Below are 17,538 nucleotides of genomic sequence, written 5' to 3' on the forward strand. Positions count from 1 at the left end.
TATACCATAAGGACATAAAGCATATGTGTATAGAATGTGCCTCAATTCGAGTTTGATGTATACTTCCATTCACTTTGGAGCTTGTTTTGTCAGGCACTTGTTGCTACAGAGGCTTAAGACTTTCCCGTGCTTTTTAGACCTGTATGTAGTGGTGAGCATTTTAATTTATTGGCTTTAGACTATGCTAAATGTGCTGTCTATACATTTACTACTATATTAATTTCTCTTTGTAAAACAAGGGGAAAGTTTCATACCACACTCATGTAAGTGATGATCTTTGTTAAGTAGATGGTGATGGCATGGCCATCCTTGAATGTGTTTTCAGAGTTCGGAGATGTCACTCTGTTAGGCAGAAAGAGGGAATCAGCATAGCTCATGTTAGTTAGTGGAGGGCTATAATTCAGCCAAGGGTTTGAATTGTGTCCTGTTGGGAGTGCGTTCTGGATGAGCCAAAAGGGCTGGAGAAGCTGGTGGGTAGCCAAGCTACTCTTTCAGAGAGTGACACAACCCTTTTCCCTTGCTGTGAGTAAGGTCTGTAGTCAGTCACATATACTTTTTCCATGAAACTTTAGTGGTTCAAGCAGCATGCTATATGTTTGAAAAAGCATTTAGTATAACTCTTAAGGCCCTTGCAGCCTGACTCTCGCCCATCAGTCAGGCTCAGACTTGCCCTCTGCGGCCAGATCCACTTGGGGGTTCTTCCTGCCCTTGCAGCTGCATGTGTCGCCTTTGCCTCTACTGCTCCCCTTGCTCAGAGTGCCGGCTCTAGGGTTCTTGATGTCTGCAAACAGTCACAACTTTCAGTAGTGGGTTGGGAAGATCCCCTGGAGAAGGAAACGGCAACCCACTCCAGTACTCTAGCTTGGAACATTCCATGGGTGGAGGAGCCTGGTAGGCTACCGTGCATGGGGTCGCTAAGAGTCGGACACGACTGAGCAACTTCACTTCACTTCCATAGAGGGTCTCCTCTGTGAAAACTTAATGTCTTTTCCAAGCTCCCACTATGTGTTGAATTCCATGACTATTTGTTTATAATTTCTTATTTCTCTTCTACTTGTTTACAGTTATTTTCTTCAGCCAGGCTGTAAACTTTTGAAGGCAAGATCAATGATTTACTCATCTTTGAACTCTCAGACCCTGGTTTATAAAATGTGAAAATGGAATGCTTTTTAGAAACCTGCAAGAAGAGCGTAAAGCTTTCTTTAAAGGAGGACATATCTGATAGTAGAATTCCAAATTAAGACACTTAAGTGAAAAAGCTAAGCTCAGGCAGATAGTCTGGCCTATACCCTTGTGATACCATCAAATAGGAAACCACTTACATTTTCTTATTACCTGTAGCTTTAGCCCTTTGTGTTACAGCCCTAAGTGTGCTGCTTTGTTTTTTTAAAACAATATTTTTTAAACTCTAGATAGTATGGTCTTTTTTTCCCCATAAATTCTGTTTGAATTATAAATTAAAATGTGAATGCTTAGAGAATAGTATTCAATTATTGGTATTTGTTCGATTAGATTGGGTGGTTAAGGGCTTCCCCATCTGGGAAACAGTAAACCGCAGAATTCCACGTGGAATGGTGGTCCTGACTTAAGGTGTTCTGAAGGATTTCCATGGTGCTTATGGTTAGGTAGTCCAGTTGACAGTTCAGGTTTTCTTTAGAAACTGTCTGTAGTCCTCCTTCACGTCTTTAGTTCTGCTCTTTAGTTCTCTGGACATATTATAAATACTCTTTTTCACAAGATAGAAGCAGAATTTTGGAAAAGTTTAGGCAGTTAATCTTGAGTGAGGATTTCAGTGCTGTTTTTCATCTTTTGCTGCTGCAGAGAGACACTAGTTCGTTACTTACAAAAATAATGTGTTTGTCATATGAGGTTTATTTTTGAGCACCAATATATTGCTGTGTTGCCTGGCAAAATGTGAGACAGCCATATACTGCATGTATATTGTGACTTAATGGTATAAGAGCAAGAGAGATTTATTGTCTGTTATAATAAACATTTTGCATTTATTCAGTAAGGGGAAGGTATATGTAACTTTACATTATTATCCTCCAAAAAGTAAACATGGGTTCATTCATGGCAGTAACTACTGGTTGAACACTTGTTCTGTGCCCGCCTTGCACTGTGCTGGACTCCAAGCCTGGAGGAGATGGTTTTATGATTGACTGCTGTGGCTCCCTCACCATACCCAGTCCTCCACACGTATATCCACTTTGTTTTCAAATGACTGTTTCTCTTCCCAAGATGTCTCAGTCTGCTCCTTTCCATTCCCAGCTTCAACCATAGTCCAGGGCCTCAGCTGTCTCTCATCTGTCTCATTGTAGTAGCAACCTAGGGGTTATCTCTGCCCCTGGTTTCTTCCCTATCCAAGCTAGTATCTATTTCCAGACACAAATCATGGACTCATAAAATGTTCTGGCCACCTTACTTGTTTGCTCAAAACACATAAATAACTTACTATGTCTATAGAGTTATGCCCAGACTGCTTTCCATAGCACATGATTATTTTTCATCTTCTGCAGACTATCCTGCAGCCATTGGAACTCCTCAAACTTTAGGCATCTTTGTGTGTCCAGGCTGTGCTCTGCCTGGGCTGGTGTGGTATGAAACTGGCGTGTGCTTTAAGGCCCAGTTCGAGTCAACTCTCCTAGAAGTCTTCCTCAGCTCTTTCAGGTCAGAGCATGTGCTCTCTCCTCTACATTTGCATAGCACATTATGTGTATCTGTCTTAGGCTTTTGTTGCATTCTGTTCTGCAGTTAGCTTGTCTGTTTCCCACATGTTAACTTGGTGAGAACAGAAAATGGGTCTTGATTTTTGTGTAGCGGTCCTCAGCAAATGCTTGATAGATGTTACATTCCATGTTTGTTATTCCTTGCCTTGTGGCCCCCAGACTGTCTTAGTTTTCATAAATTACCAGCACTGATGCTTAAAAGGGAAACTAGACACTTGTCACCCATACTTAATCTGTGCGTGTGTGCATGCTCAGTTGTGTCCAGTTGTTTGTGATGCCATGGAGTGTACCCCACCAGGCTCCTCTGTCAATGGGATTTTCCTGGCAAGAATACTGGAGTGGGGCTTCCCTGGTAGTTCGGTTGTTAAGAATCCTCCTTGCAATGCAAGGAACACTGGTTCGATCCTTGTTTCAGGAAGATCTCACATGCCGTGGGCAACTGAGCCCATGCTCTGCAACAAGAGAAACCACCACAATGAAAAGCCCACATACCAGAACTAGAGAGTAGCCTCCGCTTACTGCAACTAGAGAAAAAATCTGCATGGCAATGAAGACCCAGTGCAGCCAACAAATATATCAATCTTAAAAATACTGGAGTGGGTTACCATTTCCTCCTCCAAGGGACCTTACTGACCCAGGGACCAAACGTGCATCTCCTGTGTCTCCTGCGTTGGCAGGTATGTTCTTTACCACTGAGCCACCTGGGAATCCCACACCCAAACTTAATAGGGGTTGGGTGATGAAGGTGAAAGGTGATTTGTGTGTAACAGACAGGTCAGCAGAGTAGAAGTAACATGGATAGGGAGTCCGGAGGTTGTTTCTCGAGCTTCATCGGTTATCAGTTGTGTAATCTTAAACAAATTACTTAATCTTTCTGAAAGTTTTCCCTCACTTGTAATCAGATGAAAATACTACGTACTAACTAGGACTGATGTAAGACTAAATAAGATTAGATGTAGTACCTAGTGCAACTGCTGGCACATAGCAGTTTTCCTGGACTGGTTCCTCTCTGTGTGAGCCTCCATACTCCTAAACAACAACTGACTAGAATGGACAAAGGCTGTCTGTTCACATGAAGGCCTTCCCTCAGGTAGAGGTGATTATTATTTCCTGGCTTGGGAATTTAAACTAGAGGCTTTTGAAAGACTGAGGTATATAAGGATGTGGGAACTTAAATTAGAATTGGATCCTGAGAGGCTGTGTTGGCCCTGTGCAAGGTGATATTTTAAGTAAGCAGGGGAAAGTGGTTAAATGAGAACAGAAGAGATGTTCAGGAAGGAGCAGGGATTGGAGGATTAGGGGTGGGGGTAGAGGTGTGGAGAGGGAGGGAGGGAAAGCAAGAGAGTGAGTGGACTCAGTTCTTAGTAGCTTTTAGTAGTTTTCCAGAAGGGATGGGTGGCCCTCTGTGTCTTGCCGTAGAAGACAAAAGAGGTGGTATCGTGTGGCATGTGGGCTTTATTGCTTTTACCCCCTATCCTTCGAGGGCTAGTTAGGCAGCTAATTAGGCTAGTTAGTCCAGCTAGTTAGGCAGGTTCATGCAATGTCTGTAGAACTGATGGCTGGTGAGCTTATCTAGATGGGGAATTAATGAAGAATTGTCTGCAATGTGGTCTCTAGGTCCACTTGCTCCCAGGACTCGGTCCTTTCAGCATTGGAGAATCATGACAGAAGCAGGCTTCATTTTCCTGGAGAGCTCCAGTGTGATCACTTGGGGCACTAGGGTATAGGGTGCTTGGCTGGTAGATCCCAGTCATGACTTGCATGATGGATAGGAACTTGGCAGTAGGACCTCAAAGAACCAGACCAAAGAGTAAGGAGGGGAGTCCACAGATTATGCAATTTACAGTGGACATTAAATGATCAAAAGGGGGGCTTCCCTCATAGCTCAGTTGTAAAGAATCCACCTGCAACGCAGGAGACCCCGGTTCGATTTCTGGGTTGGGAAGATCCGCTGGAGAAGGGATAGGCTACCCACTCCAGTATTCTGGCCTAGAGAATTGCATGGACTGTGTTGTCCATGGCATCTCCAAAGATTCGGACACGACTGAGCGACTTTCACTTTAAATGATCAAAACTGTTGAAATTTGAGGAACAAAGGGAGGAAAAAATCTTAGTTCATTTTTGCAGTTTAGACAGTGAAACTCTGGCCTAGTAAAATCTATACATCCTTGTCTAATAATTCAGAAATGGTGTAGGGGTTTACCTAAGTGTCCTTTTTGCATAACAAGGGTTAAGCACTTACCAGATCTTCAGTTCCCCCTCTGCTTCCTCCCATATCTATTGAGGCACAGAACTCTTTACCAGCCTAGTTTTTGATTCAGCCTCAAAAAGAGTTCTATTTTAATTGCTTGCTTTTCTTTTTTATCTTTTAGCACCAAAAGTCAGCCTGTCTCAATTTAAAACACTTTTGCAACTAAATGTCTTGGGGGGAAAAAGTGAAATCAGTGTCTTTTTTTGTTGTTGTTGTTTTAAGCAATTGGATCATTTTGGAGCCATCCATCATTTCTGGAGCCTTTTGCCTTCTGCTGCTGCTGCTGCTAAGTCGCTTCAGTCGTGTCCGACTCTGTGCGACCCCATAGACGGCAGCCCACCAGGCTCCCCTGGGATTCTCCAGGCAAGAACACTGGAGTGGGTTGCCATTTCCTTCTCCAATGCAGGAAAGTGAAAAGTGAAAGTGAAGTTGCTCAGTCGTGTCCAACTCTTAGTGACCCCATGGACTGCAGCCTACCAGGCTCCTCCGTCTATGGGATTTTCCAGGCAAGAGTACTGGAGTGGGGTGCCATTGCCTTCTCCCTTTTGCCTTCTAGGAAAAACAAAAATAGGGTGTATAAATTGGGTGCAGACAGTTGGAGTGCCTATATTGTGACTTGGTCCAATTATAATTTGCTTAAAATGCTTTTGGATAACTGTCCATCCCTCAGCTATGCAAGCCTAATTATTTACGCCCTCTGTTCCTTGTCTTCTTACTGTGTGACATTAGCTATAAAACTGCTTTCCCCCTCCTTTCCATAGTCTACTCTTGGCAAGCAGCTGGAGTGGGGGGAGGTGGGGAGTGGACGGTGGGGATATTTACATGAATTATTTGGAGTTCTGTGTAGGAGATTTGGTTCTTTTCTCCCATTTAGTTATTTATACTAATATATTTATACTTTAAATAATCACATGGGTATTTATTTTATATTTTGAGGCCGTGTTATGTGTTTTATTCCAGTTTTAACTGTTGGGAGATCTTTTAGGCTGGCTCCTGTGTTGTGCTTCTTTGACACTTCCCCCCACCTCCCTACTATGCCCCTCTCTCAGGACCTTTTTATCTACATCTTTTTTTTTTCCTGTCACCGAAGATGTTCCTGGCTTATCTTGTGTATTCCCTGACCCAGCTCTAGAATTAGTGTCTCCAAGGATCCTGATTTCTTTTATTGGATAATGATATTGGGTGTTAGGAGCCAAGATCTTGGTGCCAGGTGTGCTTTTTGCTGCTGAGATGTGTGTCACTGTTTCCAGGCTCTCTCACTGGACAGCACTAGGGAATATATGTGTATTAGCCCATGCATATACACATGTCTATATTTTGGTGCTAGTGCTGTGTTTCTGTGCTTTCTCAGTCTCTCAGTCATGTCTGACTCTGCAACCCCATGGACTGTAGCCTACCAGGCTCCTCTGTCCATGGAATTTTCCAGGCAAAAATACTGGAGTAGGATGCCATGCCCTCCTCCAGGGGATCTTCCCAACCCTGGGACTGAACCTACATGTCTTTGCATCTCCTGCCAGTATTGGCAGGTGGATTGTTTATCACTAGCGCCACTTGGGAAGCCCTTTGGTGCCAGAATCTAACACTAAACATGACTTTGAAGTAAGATCACCTTTAAAGAAATACACTGTGAAATGGGCAGAAAGATTTAGTGTTTTAAACACGGTGTCTTCTTAGTGCAGGGTAGAACCATTTGTTCCATAAGTGGAAACGATGCCATAGAATCTTCTACCTGACATGATTACCCATCCACATTTAACCATGAATGCATCCTCACCGTCCCCATCAGAACAAAACTCCCATCATACTGTGGGGGTCTGTTCTCAGAGTCTCTGGTTGGTGTCCACTCTCTCCTAGGTGCAAGTCGTCAAGGGTCTGGGAACCCGAGGACAATAGAGTATTGGTTGAATGAATTAAAGCACATTCATGTGATCATTAATATTACAGAAAATCATCATCATAAGAAAATGGTTTTTGTATAGAAAACTTTATGGACTAAATGAATCTATTACTGCAAAAATATGTCTATGGGAAAATTGTAAGGATATTCACCAAAATGCTATTGCTGTGTTAACTCAAGATAGTGAGTTTAGAAGGAAGTCTACATTTTCCTGTCTTTTTGTTTGAGTTTTCTAAATTATCCACAATTAAGAGATGGCAAGAATACACAGAAGAACTGTACAAAAAGGATCTTCATGACCTGGATAATCAAGATGGTGTGACACTCATCTAGAACCAGACATCTTGGAATGTGAAGTCAAGTGGGCCTTAGAAAGCATCACTGTGAACAAAGCTAGTGGAGGTGATGGAATTCCAGTAGAGCTATTTCAAATCCTGAAAGATGATGCTGTGGAAGTGCTGTACTCAATATGCCAGCAAATTTGGAAAACTCAGCAGTGGCCACAGGAATGGAAAAGGTCAGTTTTCATTCCAATCCCAAAGAAAGGCAATGCCAAAGAATGCTCAAACTACTGCACAATTACAGTCATCTCACACACTAGTAATGCTCAAAATTCTCCAAGCCAGGCTTCAGCAATACGTGAACCATGAACTTCCAGATGTTCAAGGTGGTTTTAGAAAAGGCAGAGGAACCAGAGATCAAATTGCCAACATCCGCTGGATCATGGAAAAAGCAAGATAGTTCCAGAAAAACATCTATTTCTGCTTTATTGACTATGCTAAAGCCTTTGACTGTGTGGATCACAACAAACTGTGGAAAATTCTGAAAGAGATGGGAATACCAGACCACCTGACCTGCCTCTTGAGAAATCTGTATGCAGGTCAGGAATCAACAGTTAGAACTGGACATGGAACAACAGACTGGTTCCAAATAGGAAAAGGAGTACGTCAAGGCTGTATATTGTCACCCTGCTTATTTAACTTCTATGCGGAGTCCATCATGAGGAACGCTGGACTGAAAGAAACACAAGCTGGAATCAAGATTGCCAGGAGAAATATCAATAACCTCAGATATGCAGATGACAACACCCTTATGGCAGAAAGTGAAGAGGAACTAAAAAGCTTCTTGATGAAAGTAAAAGAGGAGAGTGAAAAAGTTGGCTTAAAGCTCAACATTCAGAAAACTAAGATCATGGCATCCGGTCCCATCACTACATGGGAAATAGATGGAGAAACAGTGGAAACAGTGTCAGACTTTATTTTCTTGGGCTCCAAAATCACTGCAGCTGGTGACTGCAGCCATGAAAGTAAAAGACGCTTACTCCTTGGAAGAAAAGTTATGACCAACCTAGATAGTATATTCAAAAGCAGAGACATTACTTTGCCAACAAAGGTCCATCTAGTCAAAGCTATGGCTTTTCCAGTGGTCATGTATGGATGTGAGAGTTGGACTGTGAAGAGGGCTGAGCGCCGAAGAAATGATGTGTTTGAACTGTGGTGTTGGAGAAGACTCTTGAGAGTCCCTTGGACTGCAAGAAGATCCAACCAGTCCATTCTGAAGGAGATCAGCCCTGGGATTTCTTTGGAAGGAATGATGCTAAAGCTGAAACTCCAGTACTTTGGCCACCTCATGTGAAGAGCTGACTCATTGGAAAAGACTCTGATGCTGGGTGGGATTGGGGGCAGGAGGAGAAGGGGACGACAGAGGATGAGATGGCTGGATGGCATCACTGACTCGATGGACGTGAGTCTAAGTGAACTCCAGGAGTTAGTGATGGACAGGGAGCCCTGGCGTGCTGCGATTCATGGGGTCACAAAGAGTCGGACACGACTGAGTGACTGAACTGAACTGAACTGAAGTGCATGCTTTCGCAGTAAGAAAAAAATTCTCACCAAACAAATGTAGATACTCCTCTGGAAAGAAGGCTTAACCATACTTTAATTAGATCATAATTTTAGGTCAAGAAACCATAGCCATTAGCGAAGAAACCAGGAATAGGACTTTAAGATGAAATTACTGGATTAAAAGGTTTTTCAGAGCGTGGGGGAATATGAGAAAGGGCAAGTCTTGATAAAAGTAAACCTTTTTTGGTACTTGGCAAGGGAGCATAAATTTTTTGAAAGCCCGAGAAAAAGTGGGGAAAAAAAAAAAAAAAAGCAGTTGCCTAACAGCAAACCTCCAGCCTTATGTTTTGGCCTGATGCCCTTGTTGGAAATTTTGAAACTAAGTATGTCTAGGGAGGGAACCTGGGCACCTTGTAAGGTGGAATTAACTCTTTGTTATTTAATGTATTTAAATGTAAATCCATAGCTAGAAGCCAGGCAACTAGGGGCCTAGATTAGAAAGGAGACTCCACTTAGGCCCTTCTATAGAAGGTAAATAGTGGCTCTTGAAAGGTGCACATAGGAGAAATGAGTGTGTGTGTTTGTGTGTGTGTGTGTTGAGGGGGAGCTTATACATAATGACATACTTTGACATGCTTTGTTTTTTGGTTAGATTGTTTCTTGAATTTTATTATTGAATCACTGTCACTAATTAGCATGTGGTTAATTGTTGTCCTAACCAGGAAAGTTTATTTACAAAAACACAAACTGGTTTACAGTTGGTCCAGATCTACCTAAGCCTGAGCCTTTTCTATTCCAAATATCAAATCTTCTCAGGTAAGAGTTAAAGGAAAGGGAAGAATCTTCCATAATGACTCAAAATTACTTAAAAATTCCTTAGTTTTTTTCCCCTTAGGTTTCATTTAGGTTTTGTATTTATCATCAGATTTTTAGATCAAGATTTAAATGAATATTTTAAAATATTTTTCTGTATCATCAATTGCAGTTGAGTACTCATTTAGAACAAGTGCTTAAAAACTTGTGGATGAGTAAAAATTAGTATTGAGAACTTAGATCAATGTCACCTCCGCCGGTCTTTGCAGTAAATTGGGAGAATGAATGAACCGGTAGTGAAGGGAAGCAGAAGTTGAACTAATTGCAAAGGAGATGGAACACAGTACAGCACAGGATATATGTATGACCTCGGATAAGTTACTCAGCCTCATATAACCTCATGACAACTTTGCAAAGTAGGTATTACTAGTATTATCCCTAGTTTACAGATAAGGAATAGGTAGAGTACAAAGCCCTTAGGTCAGAGCCTGGGCTTTAGAAAGTTCTGTATTAGAGTTGGTTAAGTAAATACATTAACATGGAGACTGAAAGACCATATTGTGTCTGTAATCTTGTCTGTTTTTGAATCTTTCAGCCTCTTGAGGAATTGAAGTTGATTATTTCGAGTTGTTTTCCAGATTAATAATTAAATTCAGATCCTCAACTGACTCTCTTTTAAAAGCTTATTTTTAAAATTGGAGTGTAATTGCTTTACAACGTTGTATTAGTTTCTTCTGCTGTACAACAATGTGAGTCAGCTGTAAGTATACATATACCCTCTCCTCCTTGAGCCTCCCCACTTCCACCACCGTACCCCTCTAGGTCATCACCTCAGTTGTTTCTTGATCACTTAATATTGCACATTCTTAGTAAAAATTGTCTTAAAAGAATTCCAAGTAGGCCTGCAGGAGAGGAGAGGAAAAACTATCCCTCATCTGATCTCTACCTTGCTTTAAGATGAGCTGGCTCAAGTATGTTGATAAAAATGTACTTTCCAAGGTATTTTGTAACAGTATTCCGGAATTCAGGGGGTTGCAGAACAAGGGTGGTATTTAAATTCGGCTTCCCCAAAATCTGTAAAGCCATTTTCTCTAGTCCACGGAGGTATATTTTTTCATTGAAAATTGGGAAAACGAAAGATCTGAGGAAGATTTCTACTTCTGTATTTCAAGTAAGAATTCTTAAACTTGGCAAATTTATCCATATTTTTGAACTTTCAAAAGCTGAGAAGCTTTGTTTTAGAAACTGTGTCGACTAAGTGTTTTATTAATACCTGGCCCACCGAGCTTCAGAAAGAGCAGAGATCTCATCTGTCTCTTCCTTTCTCCCTCACTGCTCTTCCCTTTTTTCCCCTTCCTGGTCTGTGTTTCCTGTGCATAAAGAAATGATGTCTGTTTTTTAAATAACTTGTATATATTTAATGAAAAGTATGTTTCTTGGTCTTAATTCTCTTGCAGCACTTCTTTTTATAAAAGAAAACTATTAAGTTCACTTTAATTATGCATTCACCTAGAGTTCATGTCACACAAATTCATGATACACAAATTTTTGACATATATATATTGTGGTAGAAATGTATTTAATAATATAAGATAGGGGAAAACTCATTGTCCATTCAAAGAATGGTTGAACGAAATAGGCTCCATGCCTAATCTAGTATTCTTGTAGCTGCTAAAAAGAATAAAAAACTTTATGTGCTGATATGGAAAACTCATATATAGCTTAATCATACTTAGGTTTGAAAAAATGTAATTCTGTAAATGCATGAAATAGTACTTGATACTGTCTAAAGTAGTTAGGTCAGTCAAGGGGAGAAATTGGGACTTCAACATTTTACTTTGTATTTTGTATGCTAGAATGTTTCAAATGAATAAATTAGTGCATTATTTCCATTTCTGTATTACTATTTTTCACCATCCACACTAGGGATACAATGTTTCTTTAGTGTAGGTGGATAGAAGACTGCAAAACTGAAGAATTTTTCTTCCTTTTGAAATTTTTTTTTAAACTTTATATTGGAATATAGCTGATTAACAACGTTGTGATAATTTCAGATAGACAGCAAACAGACTCAGCCATCTATATACATCTACTCATTCTCTCCCCATCCACACTCTACTCCCGTCTAGACTGCCATGTAACATTGAGCAGAATTCCCTCTGCTATACAGTAGGTCCTTATTGGTTCTCTATCTAAAATATAGTAGGGTGTACATGTCTATCTCTTAACTATCCTCTTTCTCTTTCCCCAGTTCTTCCCCCCGACAACCATAAATTTGTTGTCTACGTCTGTGAGTCTGTTTCTGTTTGTAAATAAGTTCATTTGCATAATTTCTCTTTAGTTCTTTAGCATATAAGGGATGTTTTTCCTGTTGCTCCTTTTGAACAGTGAGCTGGTACACATGCTGCTGGTCTCCAGCAGCCAGTAGTTTCTGAAACATCAGCCTTCATTGTGATGTTAATACTTAAAAGTTTATTGCTCCATTTGCTTCCATTAAAATTTATATGTCTCCATCTCTTTCTCCTAGAGATTTTCTTCCTTATTACATGAAAATGGGAAGCCAATACCAATGAAAGCTACCTCAAAAGCCTTTTGGAAGCAGAAAACCAATCAACAATACATTTAAAAATAACATATATTAGTTGATTGTGCTAAAAATATGATTTTTTTCTCAATCTATTTGAGAAATTTCTCAGTCTATTTGAAAATTCCACATAATGTAAAAGTCTGCTCTAGATTGCTGCAGATTGGGGTTTGGTGATATTCTAGTTGGCCCAGTTCAAACCCTAACCTCATGTGTTTATGGCATCTTCTTTGACCCTGCACCCTGCAGTGTTGAATGATTCTCTTGAACCTTGTCTATGCCTTAAAGGTATTTGGACAGCAACCACTTTTCAATGCCACTAATTTTCTCCTAGTGTGCGTTTCCCCCTTTTCCCTGTATCTACGTTTCTTTCTTACTGTCAGCATTAACTCTGTTTGAAGCTTCTCTTTCTGTGTCTATATTATCTGAAAACATTTTTTTTTTTAACTATAAGAAGCAGACTTCATGGGAAGCTGCCTCATTTGACCACCCACAGGGGAAGAGCTCACTGCCCCAACAGGTTTAAGAAATTAGTTATTTTCCACCTTTGTTTTTTTTGAATCCAATTTAGCCGTCTAGATATTATTCTAATCCAGTTTCTCTCTAGGCCCTTATACAAACCTTAAAATTCGTCCAGTTACCATCAACAAAGGACCTAACATTGTGGGAGCCCAGATCCTCACCTAGTGTGGATACTAACTAGCTGGTCCCTATGTATAATAGCCATCTACGTTTTGCCCTACTATCTGGTATCTGACTCTAATGTCTTTAGTTGCCCTAAAGCTCTTCCAGTTACCATCAACAGAAGAACTGCCACTTCCCAGTACTCTGCTCCTCATTCAGTGTGAACACAATCAGAATTGTCTGTGAATAAAAACTGGCTAAGTTTTGTCTTACCAAATATTTCACCATAGGCTCCTCTGTAGTCACCATCAAGCACTTCTAGTTACCATCAACAAAGGAGCTTACATTTTCCAACATTTCCTAACACCAGTTCCTCACCAATGTGACTACTTCCTGACTTGTCCCTGTTTACTAAGTGTGGTCACCTAGGATTTGTCCTATCGTAGTTTCACTCTACGTCTCTCTGTAGTCTATCTTACATTGCTGCAATTAGCATTAGCAGGAGAGCCAACATTTCCTGGGGTCCAGTCCTCTAACGTGGGCCCCACCTGGCTCTCTGGATTCAAGCCTCAGGAGCCAGTTCTTTGCGCAGTTAAGGTGCTAGTCCTCTACATGCTGAAGAGGACTCTGTCAACAACCACAGCCTCTGTCCTTATGTCCCTACCCATTCCATGCTCAGTGTTGGCTCTTAGTCCAGTGCTCCCAGATCTACCTAAAGTTCCAGACTTCTGGATTTTCTCCCAGTGGCTGCAGAATTGATGCTCAGGGGTAAAACTAGGACCCTTGTGATGTATCCATTGTCTAATATCTTCTCCCTTTCCTTGCTCCTTCCTATCTTATTGCTTTTTGACTCCCTTATCTCCTTCCCTCCCTTTGTGGATTTAGAAGGGACATCAGAGAATTTCTCCCACTAGTGCAAAGGCAATGGCAACCCACTGCAGTACTCTTGTCTGGAAAATCCCATGGATGGAGGAGCCTGGTAGGCTGCAGTCCAGGGATCGCTAAGAGTCGGACATGACTGAGCGACTTCACTTTCACTTTTCACTTTCATGCATTGGAGAAGGAAATGGCAACCCACTCCAGTATTCTTGCCTGGAGAATCCCAGGGACAGAGGAGCCTGTTGGGCTGCCGTCTATGGGTCGCACAGAGTCGGACACGACTGAAGCGACTTAGCAGCAGCGGCAGCAGCAGTGTGAAGCAAGTGCTGCTTTCCCCAAACTCAACAGGCAATTCCTGTGTTCTGATCTCAGCCCGAGAAAGAAGTGACTGGATCACCAAAAGTCAACTGGGGTCACTTCATGCTTCAAATATTTTTTATGGTTTTGATGGACATGTGCCTTTAAAAAAAAAAAAAAAAGTCCCTTCTCCTCTCTCTGCCTTAACCTTCCATTATCATGAGCAAAGAAAAAACAGACACTCCATCTCGCCTCCTGACCCAGCCTACTACCACTGAATATGCAGTTATCCTGTGGCCCTTCCATTCTGCAAAACCCCCTCAGACACTGGGGAGGCTTCTACCTTCTTAAAAGAGAAACCTTAAGAGTCTAGAGCATCAATCTTCTGTGCCCTGTGCCCTGCGCCCTAAGGCTGCAGTACTTTCTCCCTTGTCCTGCTAGGAGAGAGGAGAACCACACAATGTGGCTATTTTTCTTTATGTCTCAGTAATCAGCTCAGCCCTCCAATTTTCTTTCCCGCATGAGAAATAGCAGTGAGCCGCCAGTTAAGGAACTGACCATTCGTTATGAAGTGAATTTAGAATATTTTGCAGCGACTTAAATATTTTCCATGAATCTCCTTCCTCCTGAAACATTTTTTTTTCCTGTGTTGGCTCTTGGTTGCTACACGGATTTTTCTCTAGTTGTGTGAGTGGTGGCCATTCTCTAGTTGCTCTGTGGCACATGGGATCTTCTCTCCTAGGGATCTAACTTACTCCCCCTGCACTGGCAGGTGGATTCTTATCCACTGCGCCACCAGGGAAGTCCCCAAAACAGTATTGTACTCTGTGGATCTGGGTCAGCTGTACTGTATCTAGTTCCAACTCAAGCCCCATGTTTCTTAGTTGGTTACGCTGCCTTTCTCCTCCCCACCAATATCTGTTTTTTTAAAAAGAATCAATAATTTGTACTCCTTGGTTTTCCTGATAGGAAAATAACTAGGAAGTTTACCAGAGATCAAGAGCTGCTGCTCTACTTCAGTCCCAAAGCTGGTCGTGTTCCTCCTGTCCCTGACTCCCTAGCTTCTGAGCAGTCTAATAGCTCCTGTCAGGGGCCGTCCAGAACTTCCTGGCAGGGGCTCGGAGACTTCCTGTCAGGGTTTCCCAGGCTTCCAAGGAGGGATTCCAAGACTTCTGTCAGAGTTCCCAAGGATTTCAGCAGGTGGTGTTGGAGAGAGCAGCTCCCTCAACAGGAAAGCTTTTTTGGTGCTGCCTCCCAGGTAGTAAATAGCTGTTTTCTTCAGCTAGTTTCATTCATTTAAGGGGACTGTACTAAGTACAGTTGTGAAAGATTATGACACATGGTATCAGCTCCCAAACACCTCATAATCCCCTCAGGGAGGTCTTTCTCCTGGAGAAGCTGGTTTCTTAAACAGGCCTGTCTTCAGTTTCCAGGGTGTGGCACTTCTCTGGCTGCTGGGTCCCAGTAGACCCCACATCTCTGTATTCCATTTCTACCTGCACATGGTCGGGGCAACTCCTAGTGGAGTCCCTCCCTGTGGACTTTGCCCAAGTTCCTCCAGAGATTTTATCCAGTCTCTTCTGGATTGGTATTAAGGGAGCAATTATATTTTAACTCTCCCTTTCAGCTTTCCTTTTGCTGTACTCTGAGCCAGGAGAAAAGATCTCCAGGTTATCCTTGTTTCTAGGGAACTCTCATATCTCTAAAGAGGTGCTCCAAGGTTCATAGGATAGGGTTCAAGAACATAATTATGGAATCCTGGAATCTCCAAAGTATGGGGGTTCAGGAGTCATTCAGTCATTCAGCTACTCTGCTTAGCCCCACCCACTAAACTTACTTATGTATTGTCCACCTCAACTTTTTCATCCTGGGTGTGGAATTCCACTGACAACCAATGTGAATGGATGCGTTGAAAGGACACACTTTGTTATTCAAAACTGTTCTTAATTATGCTTTATAATTTTGTAGTTGGGAAACTAAGGTTCTCATGTAGCATTGAGCGAAAAAAAGCAACATTCAAATTTATATTTACCCTGTCCTCATGCCTGGATAAAAACGTGGATGCCTGTAGACCAGATCTGGAAAGAAGTACAGAACTGAACCATGGGCTGTGTTAGAGAGGTAGGTTCATGAGTGACTGTAGTGTACAAATTTGTTTTCTTTTGTGATCACAAGTTTTTATTAATTTATGCAAAACATATATAATCAGAAAATAAAATAAGCCGGAGAAGGAGCTGAAACAGAAAAGAAGGGAGATTAGGAGAACTGCCAAGTAAGGTCTAGTAATTGCTGCAGCTCTGCAGCCCCGAGAGGCCTGGTGAGCAAGTGTGGAGTAGGAGGGAGCACAGGGCCTACCACCACGAGATAGGGACTTGAGCCCTGCTGTGTGAGAAAGGAAAAGCAGCCCCTGACAGCTGCAAGCTGGGCTGGCCTGGCACTCACCGATAGGCAATGGTGTTCTGTAGAATGTTAGCAGTTCTACAAAATCAGCATCAGACAAGGTGTCTGCGATGGAGGGAGACAAAATGAGACCACTCTGTAATCATGTCTGAGCACAGACAAAAAGAAAATGGTGCAAAATGTAAGAATACCGAACATCCCGTCACTTGGCTTACCACTGCTTGCTTACTAATTACACCATTCTCCCCACTGTTCCTTCTGATACAAATGATCAAGATAACCAAGTACAGTAAGTCCCCTACACACAAACCTTCAACTTGCCAGCTTTCAAAGATGAAAACATGCATTCACATGTCCAGACACGTAAGTAATTCATGGGTCTGGTGTACACTGTTATGTTCGTGCAACCCTCTGCAAATGGCCATGCTTTTGTACAGAGCCTCTGTCTCCAATTGCTGATGATCCTTCAGCTCTTCCGTCTTCCGTCTCCTCTCCCTCCTCCAGTCAGTTGCTTGTTCACTTGCCATGATCCCCTATATGCTGCTGTTGTATTGTACTACTCTACTTATCAAGATATTGTACTATAAGATTTAAAATGTTTTATTTTTTGTCTTTGTTTTTTATGTATTATTTGTGTGAAAAGTATTATAAACCTATTACAATAGAGTACTATATAGCCAGTTGTGTGAGTGGGTAGTACCTAGGCTAAGTTTCTTGGACTTAAGAACAATTTGGACTTACGATTGCACTCTTGGAACAGAGCTTGTTTGTATATACCGAACTTACTGTATACAGTTGCCCCATTACCTGGGAGCACTCAATCCAGAAGAAAATCATGCTTCATCTAGTCTTCTCCTAAACATCTAACATAAGTCCAGATCATAATATGCCTTTCCTAAGAAACTCTCACTGAGAGTGTCCACAGCTTTCCATGCTTGCAAATGTTCCATCAGACCCAGCTTTTTTGGTTTATAGATGTGTTCCTGCATTTAACTTCCTCTGGGGTTTTGGGCAATGAATTCAAACTTGCCATAACTCACTTTTATTTATTTAATGGAGAAGATAATCTCTGGGAGAAAAAATGAGAAATCACTTGTGAAAGTACATTGTAAACCCTACAATGTTATATAAACCCTTTACTTCCTCTGAAAACACTTTCTCTCACTTCCATGGCTTTACATATGCTTCTCCCTCAGCTTTGAAAAACCTTTCCCCAGCTA

The sequence above is a fragment of the Oryx dammah genome, unplaced genomic scaffold (assembly GCF_014754425.2).
Source record: "Oryx dammah isolate SB20612 unplaced genomic scaffold, SCBI_Odam_1.1 HiC_scaffold_2, whole genome shotgun sequence".
Taxonomy (NCBI): Eukaryota; Metazoa; Chordata; class Mammalia; order Artiodactyla; family Bovidae; genus Oryx; species Oryx dammah.